The following is a 10,573-nucleotide window of genomic DNA, read 5'->3' on the forward strand; positions in this document are numbered from 1 at the left end:
GCTAGACACTCACGAGGTGAGATGCCTCTTGGAGACAGAGCTGCTCGTTGGAATGAGAAGCGAAGGTTGCGGCGTGCTACAGAGACTGTTTCTATTTTTCTCTCTTTACAGACATTCTCAGTTACCCAATCATCAGGTGGCCATGTATTTTCAATTATTATGCTTCACTTTATGCTTAATGTGCAGTGCTGTGAAAGCAGCACACGAATTTCGGTCATCTAAATATATTATTCCACGAATTTCATGGTCGAGTGGTTTAGAAATCCAACTCTGAATCAAAAGGGCATGGGTTTGTCAATTTAGCTCTCTTAATGGACAACTTAAAAATTTCTTCCAAGTGAACTTTCTGCCATGTCCCTTGAACATTGCAATGGAGATTAGTGAGATGACCCATTGAGAAGCACGGGCAGCTGACAGCCAGTCTGTGAACAGCCTTTCCTGCATGCCAACAGCATTGAATTCTCATTTCCTCGCAGTCGCACGCGCTCCTGGCATTCCTCGTCACACCAAGTCTGTCACTGTCATCTCGTTTGCTGTTGTTATGTTGGCAATTGCAACTTTTTGTCTTCTGATCGCAATCAACTGTGCTCATGCTCTTGCCTCATTTCGAGCTGGCTTTTCTATGTCAGTCGCATGTTAACGTGTGTAACACATCAAGCAGAACTATTATTTCTTTTCTAACCTGATAGCATAGATGTCATCTTCATCATGAGGAACAGGAACACCTGTTGAGCCCTCCCTGCTGTGCAGGACAGCAGTTATGAAATGCTGCTGTGAAAAGAACATAGAATACATTTTAACACACTTAGGCACCATCTACACAAGAACTCCTTATCGTATTCCTAATCTAATGTATGGTATTATGTTCAAGGACTAACTGCTCAGACTAATTAATAATAATAAAATAATAATTTTCTCGGAACAGGTCATGATATTTTGGTGGAAATTAAAACACATGATTTACAGTAATTGAACCAAACGTGTTGGTCATGATTTAGAGAAAATATTACTGTTTAAAATTGGCACTGAAAGTCGCGAAAAATGGTATGTCGCAATGCTCTACGGTGAAACTGGTACTAGCATTTGCAGATCTACCGTGTTATCGCAGACTACTGCACATAAGTGACCTGTTGCACAACTGCGCATCCTGTGTAAAACTGGTGTGTTGTTTATGAAAATACGGTTTGGCTCAATAGAATGTGACTTGTGTATGACTAAAGCAATTCAACAGGAAACCATGAAACCGTGTGGCTATATATGCATGAACATATACTTGATAAGATTAATTTCTTACTGTTAGGGCTGCACTTGTCCGATTCCCACCAATGCTGGCATACAATTGTAGTCGCGCTCACCTGTCATTGTTTCCAGTATTGGACTGCATAAAGATGATCGCAGCTGCAGGTAAAAAAATTCTGATAAATGTTCTACATTACCATTGTAGCATTGGACACTGACTCGCATGCATTCCACTGCACTAGAAAAAAAAAAAGACAGAGACGGATAGAAAATAGGTGCCGTAAAACTTGGTTGTATAGGTATTTCTTTAGCAGATGGCTTATTTTTAATGCTCAGCCTTTTTTTTTTTTTTCTGTAGCATCTGACAGTGCTTTTTCACAGATGTGAAAGTTGCTCTACAAAGTTGGTCTAGCTTCCACAGTGTTGCACATTAACTGTAAAGTGGAGTATAGGTATTAATAGGAGAGCAGGTATTCTGTCAGGAACTACAGAACCTTATTAATATGTTTTATGTCTTCTCAATTTTGTCGCAGCAGCAGCCTTGTTTGCGTGAAAACAATGTTCATATTACTTTTTCCCCGCTACTACGTTGAATTGCTGCTTACTGACATTCTACTGTAGTTGTTAGATTGCCAGCAAGATTTTATGTAAGTTGTAATATAATGAGCATTGGGTGCTTTGATAAATGAAGCTATGCTATATTTTTTAAAGACATTATGCAATTAAGTGCTGCCCAATATTGGTGTTTTGATTGTAAGTGGAAATAGTGTTATGTTGTATATGTGTACGTCATATGTTACAAGCATGTATGCTTATCCCCCTCCCCCCTTTTTTTAAAGGCCACGGACATCCTCATTGAATAGTGTCATGCACACATACTTTTTAGTATACATTTTTCGTGAACGTTATAGTGATGCCTGCTGCACCTCATCTAAGGGCTAAGAAGATTTTAATTTGTGTTTTAACATTGTGCTGATTGTCCACTCTCCAGAAAGATGAACCACATCTTATTGTCATCCTATTAAAACACCAGGGCAGAATGCCACCACAAAACGTTTTGTTTCTATCAATTTCTGTATGCCTAGGCATACAAACATCTTCAGCATGGACTTCTGGGTGCTTGTTGAGACCTGGAAGGACAGCATGCTTACTCATTCCCGTCAGGCGTAGTGTGCATGCCAAGATAGTGCTTCAAAAGCAGAAACACCGAGGAACCTAATAGTGCTTAAGTGCGACTCCGGCGATTTTTTTACAGTGTCAAGGTAATGGAATATTTAAGTTCCCGAGACATGCCAGCTGTCACGCGTCTGATACTTGCATTGCTATGCAAATTCGAAAGTAATTTTAAACAAGCCAAAAACCACAAAACTAAGCTGGAACCTGACCAAGCAGCCCATCGAACCTCTTCGTGTGACGCCACAAGTGTCCCCACCAAAAAAGGCGCGCAAGGCATGCTGGTCTCGCCCGCTGGCAGCGAAGAGCAGACGCTAGGCTGAACCGTGACGGCGCTGGACCTTCGGGTGACAGTCAGCTGCGCCAGCTCTTCGGATGTGTCAAATATTGCCAGTTATGATTCTGATGAATTAAATAGCCATGAATTGCCGTTTGCATTCGACCCGCCACCACGAGAGCCAGCTCCCATGCACTACATATCGTGCTGCAACATTAAAACCAAGGCCGTACAACCTTAACCATTGATTTTATATGTGCTGCTTGCTACTTTAGGTGTTTTACCCCTTCTCAAGAAAGCAATTCGCATGCTCACTGTACGATGTGGACAGCGACTTTCTGCATTTGTACTTCGCAAGAAGGCCGTTAACATTCCAAAGCAGCAAACGGCACATTTGTTTACATCGGCAGGTACAACGACCACTCGTTGATCGCTTGAGATATAATGCTAGCTGCTCATCACTGACATCAATTAATGTCAGAGCATATCAAAACAGGCAGATTTTGTGCATGTAAGCACCGTTGCATCACTCTGAATGGCGCTGATATGAGTGACCACACACCTTCGAAAACAGTGAGCCGGAGACAGTACGGGAGCGTTGTTGCGTTGCCTATGTATCATTCTTCTTATTCTCCTCATGCACACACATGTTCCGTAAAGTGAACATATATGAGGACTTTGCGCATATGGTCGTTCATTTACAGAACACAGTTTTCTCACGGTAATACCGATGCCAGTACAGACACCGTTGGCTGCTGAACAAGGCGGTTGTTTGCACTGCTGTGTAGAGGGGCCTACACTTGCTGTCAACTTGAGATACGAGACAAGCAGTGCACCTCGGAAGCTAAACAATGAATCTGCATGACAGTATGTAAAAGTACACCCTTGTTCATAGTCGCCTTTAATTTAGAGAAGTGCTGGTGAGTGCGGCGGGCAGCTTGCCGTCGAAAATGGCAACGTACCAATGTCAATACTGCTCCGTGTCGTCGCTTCTCGCTTTTCGTGTATGCACTGTACAAAATTAGGAATGGTTTATTTCGCATCCGTATAGTCAAAACTGAACTACAGGAGTTTGCTTCATCCTGATGGCTTAATTGTAGCTTAATTAGTCCAGCAGCAGACGCATGAACTACGCGACTGTGACATATAGGCTTAACCTCCGCTGAATGCAATCAGCATCGATTCAAACTGTGTGCAGACGGTGAGGGCTGAAGTTTGTGCAGTCAACAATGCAATACCACTTTCCTCCCATCTCTTGCATGTGTACAGCAAACGCAACTTTTCGCCACGGCAACTTCTCACGCCATGCACCAGTTCACGATCATCGAATCCTCGACACGCTCGACGCTGTCGTCTGCACGATCCCGGCATGCTTTGCATGGAACTCTTAAAGTCATGCACAATGTGGCCTGTAACTGAGGAGGAAGCAAGGTAAGGTGTTCAAGACAATTACATTCATCTGTAAAAAATTGCAAATCTCGAACCTGCTTATTTTTAAGGACGTGGCGGAAGTGTTCAGAGGAACATACCCAGCGAATTTCATTGACATCCGTTCACATAAAAAAATCACCGGTGTTGCCCTTTAAAACGTGTCGCATATCTCCTGAAACACTTCCGATCAGACCTGTCTGGCAAGTTTACATATAATACAAGTTGGAAAGTAGACAGCTGGGAGTTTGCTCTCCATGTCCGTGTGTCTTCCTGTGGCAGGTTGACTTATTTTTCAGGATGCTTCATAGGCGAATCTTTACTAGTATGTTACGACACAGAGTGTTTGATATTCTCATATGTGACATTCCTGTAGGGAATGGTCGTATTGAGTCCACATTCTGTAAACTTGGCAAAAATGAGCGAAGGATTCCGCTATAGCTGTATGGTTTTTAGGATACTGAAGTTAAAGAAGAGTGACGAAAGTAAATTTTTAATGGACAGAAATAATTGCCACTTGAAAGGGCTAAAATGGCGACCGGTTAATGGGTTTTGAGAGGTTATTCTGTAAAAGTCCTCTCGGTGGACGTGTCCATTTTGTCTGCTGCTGCGGTGCTGATTGGTTGGAGTGCCTGCCTCCTGACGCGTACCCCAGCCCAGCCAATTAGTACTTCAGCAGAAGACGAAATGGACATGTACACTAGAGGTCTCCTCGATTTGGCTGCACTTCCTGCACTAGTTCAGGGGGTGCAGCACTCTAGCACTCGATTTGGTCTTGAGCTTGGTGCACTCTGCAAGGATGTGTGCTAGAGTGCCTTTTGACCGTCTGCAAAAGGGGCATGAAGTGTCATGCTCTGTTGGGAACATCTTGCGCAAGAGCACGGGAAACTGCGCTTGGTCATGCTTTCTAAATAATGATGCCGAAGTTGAACTAATTTCCAGGTACTAATACTTAAATTCTTCCCACAGGGCGAAAAAAGGCAATGCGCACACGTTTACGCTCGCGGCACACACCAACAAAAGAAAGCCACAGTCACCCAATCGCAGCAGACGAAGGCCTGTACGTTCCTGCACTTTTGTCCTCGATTTGACCGCTGCACCGAAAGCGCTAGTGTCGCACTACACTCACACTTCAAGAACTGGCTCTGCACTGGCACGACACTTTTCTGAACTAGTGCAAAAAGTGCAGCCAAATCGAGGAGACCTTAGGTGGACTCTTGGAGAATACCCCCTTCCTCCCCCTAGTGTGTCAAGTCTCGCGGTTCTAAGCATGTGAGAACATTAGCACTGTTCGGTGCTGGGTGGTTGTGTTTGCGGTTGTCGACTTTGCACGTTAAGTGTAGGGAGGCTGAAAAACCAGAAAAAGGTTTTTCCACGATTATCATAGCACGACGGGGACTCCAAACTGCAGGCATGGGCAAGGTGCTTCATTTTTGCATATGGTCCAAGTTATGAATGGAAAAGCCAAGCCAATGAGACGGGCACATGCATGCCATATGTATATTTCTTCAGGTGGCAATATTGCATACATTAGACGAGGCCATTTGTCTATTCTTGACGCTCTCACCGACACCCACGCCGGGGGATGGCAATGTCATCGCGAACTTTCATTTTTCTGCTGTGGAGCACATTGGTGAGGGCGGCTGTGGCAAATATGGCGCGCGCAATGTATCCAAGGCCATCGCAGTGTCATAACTCAAGTGCTGCGAACTGCCTTGCCAAGTTCATTACGCGCAAGCATACATGCCTCGTCTGTGCAATCGGCGAGATTATGAGTGTCCCTGCGAAGGAAGCGAGCACCGAAAGAGGAAGGCGCCTGGAGGCCGAGAAGAGAATCGTTCGCCGGGGAATTCCCGAGTTAGCGCGCTTAGGATGGATGGATGGATGCTATGGGCGGCCCCTTTGAAACGGGGCAGTGGGTTGCACCACCACGTTCTTTCTATTATTCTGCATAATGTACTACCTATCCTAGAAAAAAAAGAAAGCAAAAATTTCCATCACCAGACTTTCTGAACCCCTATTAGGAACGTTTTTGTTTGCCTCACTACTTCGACCATACTTCTAATTGTCTCGTAGTAATCTCCTACTGCAGACTTCTTTACTTTCCCCCCTGTTCTCACTGAAACCAAGGGCTTCAAGGACCCCAGAGGAGCCTGGATCGACCGCTGGGCAGATGTCTTGACATTTTAATAAAACATGCTCCATTGTTTCCCTAGCTTTACCACAGCAAGCACATGGTTCTTCTTTCCTGTTGTATATCGCTTTATTAGTGCTTGTTCTAAGGCATCCTGATTTTGCCTCAAAAATAGCTTCCCTTTGAGTTGTCGTAAATTGTTTCTTTCCAGATTTCGGTTTTTCCTCTTGCGTAGTTACTTGTAGCAGGTTTACCTTCCACTGCTGCCACCTATACGATTTTCTCGGCTTCTCTGACTTTGCGCTGGACATTCTTTTTTGCCATGTTGCTCACCATACCGGTCTCATACTTGCTGGTAAGCTTTCTAGTTCTTTTCCTCCACTGTGAATCAATGTCTTTCCTGTACGAATATCTGAACATTCTCCCAGCCCATTTGCTTTCTTCCGTATTCCTCAGTCGTTCTTCATAATCAATTTCACTCGGAGGCCCATTTGAAAACTTGTCCAGCTCATTTCACTCTGCGCAGCTTCATTTGTAGTCTTCCCGTGAGCGCCCAATGCGAGGTGTCCCAATGACCTTTGGTTGCCATCGAGTCCTGATTGTACCCCCGACTTCAAGCAACACAGCAAGTCCTGGAACCATTACACCGTTCCACATAACCCGGAGCTACTCTTACCTATTGTATTCCCATAGCGCTCTGTGTTTCATTATAGCTGCATTACTCTTCCCCTTTCCTGTTATTTCTTTTTCCTGTGTTTCCATATATATATTGCCTTCATTTATCTATATACCAAGGTATATATATTTTTTCACCCGAGGTATTTCCTGGCCCTGTATGGCACTGTCTGTCCACTGTTTTCATTGAATACCATAACACCTGTTTTTCTAATGCTAAATTTCGGACCTAAATTATCGCTTTCCTGTCCGTAGATATTAGCCAGACGTTGTACATCACTTTGCTTGTTAGCTAGCAGCGCAATGTCCGCATAAAGCAAACCTGGAAGCTGCTGCGCTACTATTGTACCCGCCTCTTTTGTATGAAATATTAAACCCAATATTGCATCCCTCTAGCGCCCTTATCATGTACATCATAAATAACAGTGGGATAGAGGGCACCCCTATCTCAGTCTCTTGTTATCAACTTGCTGCTCTCTCTCCATCCCTTCCCATTCAACACAGAATGTATTTTCTAGGTAAATGCCCCCAAAAGCTCTATACAGTCGTTGCCTGTGCCTTCCTCTTCCAAGGCCGCACGACAAGCAGCGAAAGACGCCAGGGAGACAGAGCGCACTGCCCGGCTAGAAGAAACAATTGAACTATGCGGTTTTACGTGCCAAAACCACGACTCCATTGAGGCACGTCGTAGTGGGAGACTCCGGAATAATCATCACCAGGGGATCGTTAAAGTGCCCCAATGCACGGGACACGGTTGTTTTTGCTTTTCGCCTCCATCGAAGTACGGCCACCGCGGCCGGGATTTGATCCCGCGACCTCGTGCTTAGCAGCGCTATACCACAGCCGCTAAGCCACCGCGGCGGGTATAGACGCCTGAAGAAGGCGCCACGCAGCGTGGCGCCATCTCTCGAGGCGATGCAACATCCGCTCCGCGGAACTGGCGGACCGCTGGCGTTCAAAAGAGCGTTCAGCGCCAGATGACCATGAAGTGTATGATGCCCTATACCTGCCCTTTGGACGTCGCTATTGGAAATGACAAAATTTCAGCCTACTAGAAGCTGCAGCTTGAGTACTCGGTAGTAACTCGATGCGATGTTTTTTTTTAACTTGTTTGGGCAGCAACTATCGTGCGTAATGCTGTCCTGTACAAAGGGTTGGGGGCCAGAGACCGCATTTTAAGTTTTGACGGGTTGCGCAGATTATCTCGTTTTGTTCTCGAAACTTTTGTCCGGATGTACTCGTTTGAGTGCCCGGGTAACGGCTCTGGCTTTTGGCTCAAGGTATCTTGAAGGTCGGCGACAACAGGAGCTGGAATATGGAAGCGACATATTCGCCCAATGAGAAGAAGCGCATGTTCGGATTTCGGGTGATCGAAGGCATTGCACAACAACTTCAAGTACTGCGGTGTGCTGCGTGACAAAGCTCTGACCGCCGGCGTGCAATATTCAAGGCGTCAAGAAAACATATCGTGCGACATGTGAAGCGGTGACGCCGGTTACTGTTGAGCGTCAACTGCATGATTTTCGTTTTCGCAGTGTCGAAGCGGTGAACAGTCATCTAACGCTGTTTCGTAAGTTTTGGAAGTACGGCGATTCAAGACCATTATTTTTGAGATGCCATCAGTTACTGCTTCCTCGCCGTCTATTCTGTAGTCGTCTACAGCGTGCACTGCTTCCTTTCGTGACCTCCGCGCACCGAAATTTCTTCTCAGTGAATGAATGAGACCTGGTGTGGTACCCGACTTTTCTATTTTCGATCGGGGGGGGGGGGGGGGTCGCAGTTTCGCCCGAAAGGCAAAGTATTGATTCCGATAGCAGATTATTACACAGCTATACGCAGTAACGTTAGTAGCTTTATCAACTGTATAAACTGCTGCGAATATTCGTTTAGTAAATTAACAAGCACGGCGAACGTGAACACATCTCACTCGATGACTTCAGACACTCGCTGTCAGAACGCTGGCGTGATGAAAAGCGGCAGCAGCAGTGAGCGAAACACTCTTCGTGCTGCCACTCACTACAGCACGAACTGGGCGCGCGAGGTCACAGCGCACACGAAGTCAACTATCTCAGGTTGGCTTCGCAGGTAACCCCCAAGACGCGCCCGTCATGCTCAGCTGAGCATCCGCGGTCGGAGTGGAAGCGAAACACCGCGCTTTATGCACTCTCCGCCCCCCTCCTCTCTCGTTGCGTCTTTGCGTGCGCAGAAAGTCGGCGCGCATCCTCCTCGCCTTCTGCCTTTGCGCGAATTTTCCCTCAACTGTGAGGCTTTTCTTTCGAGGAATTAACCCGTATGGATTTCCTTTGTAGCAATTGCTACGGACGGGTGGATGTCTTATTAATTACTTCTCTCCACCTTGCGGGTTTCCGCAGAAATGCTACGTCAAACGAAACGATTGTGGTCGCATCGTTCTGTATTTAGGAGCAAAATTCCTGAGCTCGAACGCTAAAGCCAGGGAGACAAAAACGCTATGGCCAGAGCCTGGAAATTTTCGTTTGCCGCATGAGCATGTTTGCGCCCGGCAGTCCGCACGGCAGCCAGCATCGTCACTGCGCGGAACTGGCCAGACTCAGTCACAATATTAAAGCGTTAGCTTTTCTTAGCTCGTTGCTAATTTTCTGTATGTTAATTAAGAGTTAATTCCTCCTTAGCCTCTTATTGCTTGATCTTTTTGGGCGGAAAAAAAACATTTGAATTAATAATCACTAGGAGCGATGCGCATTTTTTTTTTTTTCAACGCACGCTGAAAATCTTAAGAGTGGACGTCGTATAGGCATCTAGGAACACTCGCTTCTTAGTTTATCTTGACGTTCGCCTTCAGTGCCTGTTCAACGTTTTGCCTGTGGTCGCAATTTCACGAGGACACAGAATTTTAAGGCGTAAGCCTTTCAGTGGCTCATGAGTGTCCGGGCGCAGTGAGTGGCGGACGCAGGAAAGCGGTGATCACCGGCGAGGGGAGCAAGGAGAGGAGGCGCGATGTCAGTGGCGCTGTGTGAGCGGGCGCGTGGGAGAGCGCGGACAGGCGCGTGGGGATGCGCGCACGTCGCCGCAAAACCTTGCAGCCATGTGGCTGTGATTGCACCCCACGCTCGACGCCACGGCAGCGTCCGTTCACAGAACTGTTCAGACAACAGCAACAGAGGCATTCATAGATAGGCTTTCGCCTATCGCAGTTTAGCTCAGCAAAGTGCCCATAGATATTTCAATTAGATCTACCAACTACCCAAACATCTACCCTTTCTGAAACGTTTTTTCCGCCACTGCTATCCAAGTGCAGGGCGCGCATTCGTCCGCATCGACGGCGAGCCAAGGTTCTGCTGTGCGGTGGGCCGGTCGGAGGAGAGTGCGGGTGGACACCAAGAACGGAGATCCAAGACCAATCGTATTAGTGCCCCGCAAATGTGGCTCATCGCGAGGAAATAAATAAATAAATAAAGGAAGAAAGAAAGAAACACACGTCCTGACGCTGCACATCCTTGAGTCGGACACGTAACGGGTGCACCGACGTCATCGCCGTTCTTTTCCAAGCGACGCCAGCAGTACACAACAAACAAGGATACGCGAGGAAAAAAAAAGAGAAGAGAAGAGAGATCGGAACGCCAGTCCATCGCTTGCACGCCCTTCGCTAATACGGCGCAGCGCTGCGC

General features: G+C 46.4%; 1 long non-coding RNA gene across 2 annotated transcripts; it reads left to right on the forward strand.

The window, feature by feature from the left end:
- Positions 1-3,499: 3,499 nt before the first annotated feature.
- Positions 3,500-10,323, forward strand: LOC139047327 (uncharacterized). 2 transcript variants are annotated; one of them, XR_011507098.1, is made up of 3 exons: positions 3,500-3,609; positions 3,959-4,120; positions 10,204-10,323. It is a non-coding gene; the product is annotated as an uncharacterized lncRNA (long non-coding RNA). The 2 variants fall into 2 exon arrangements; XR_011507097.1 differs by having other exon boundaries at positions 10,199-10,315.
- Positions 10,324-10,573: the final 250 nt, after the last annotated feature.

Source organism: Dermacentor albipictus, chromosome 7, assembly GCF_038994185.2.
Source record: "Dermacentor albipictus isolate Rhodes 1998 colony chromosome 7, USDA_Dalb.pri_finalv2, whole genome shotgun sequence".
Taxonomy (NCBI): Eukaryota; Metazoa; Arthropoda; class Arachnida; order Ixodida; family Ixodidae; genus Dermacentor; species Dermacentor albipictus.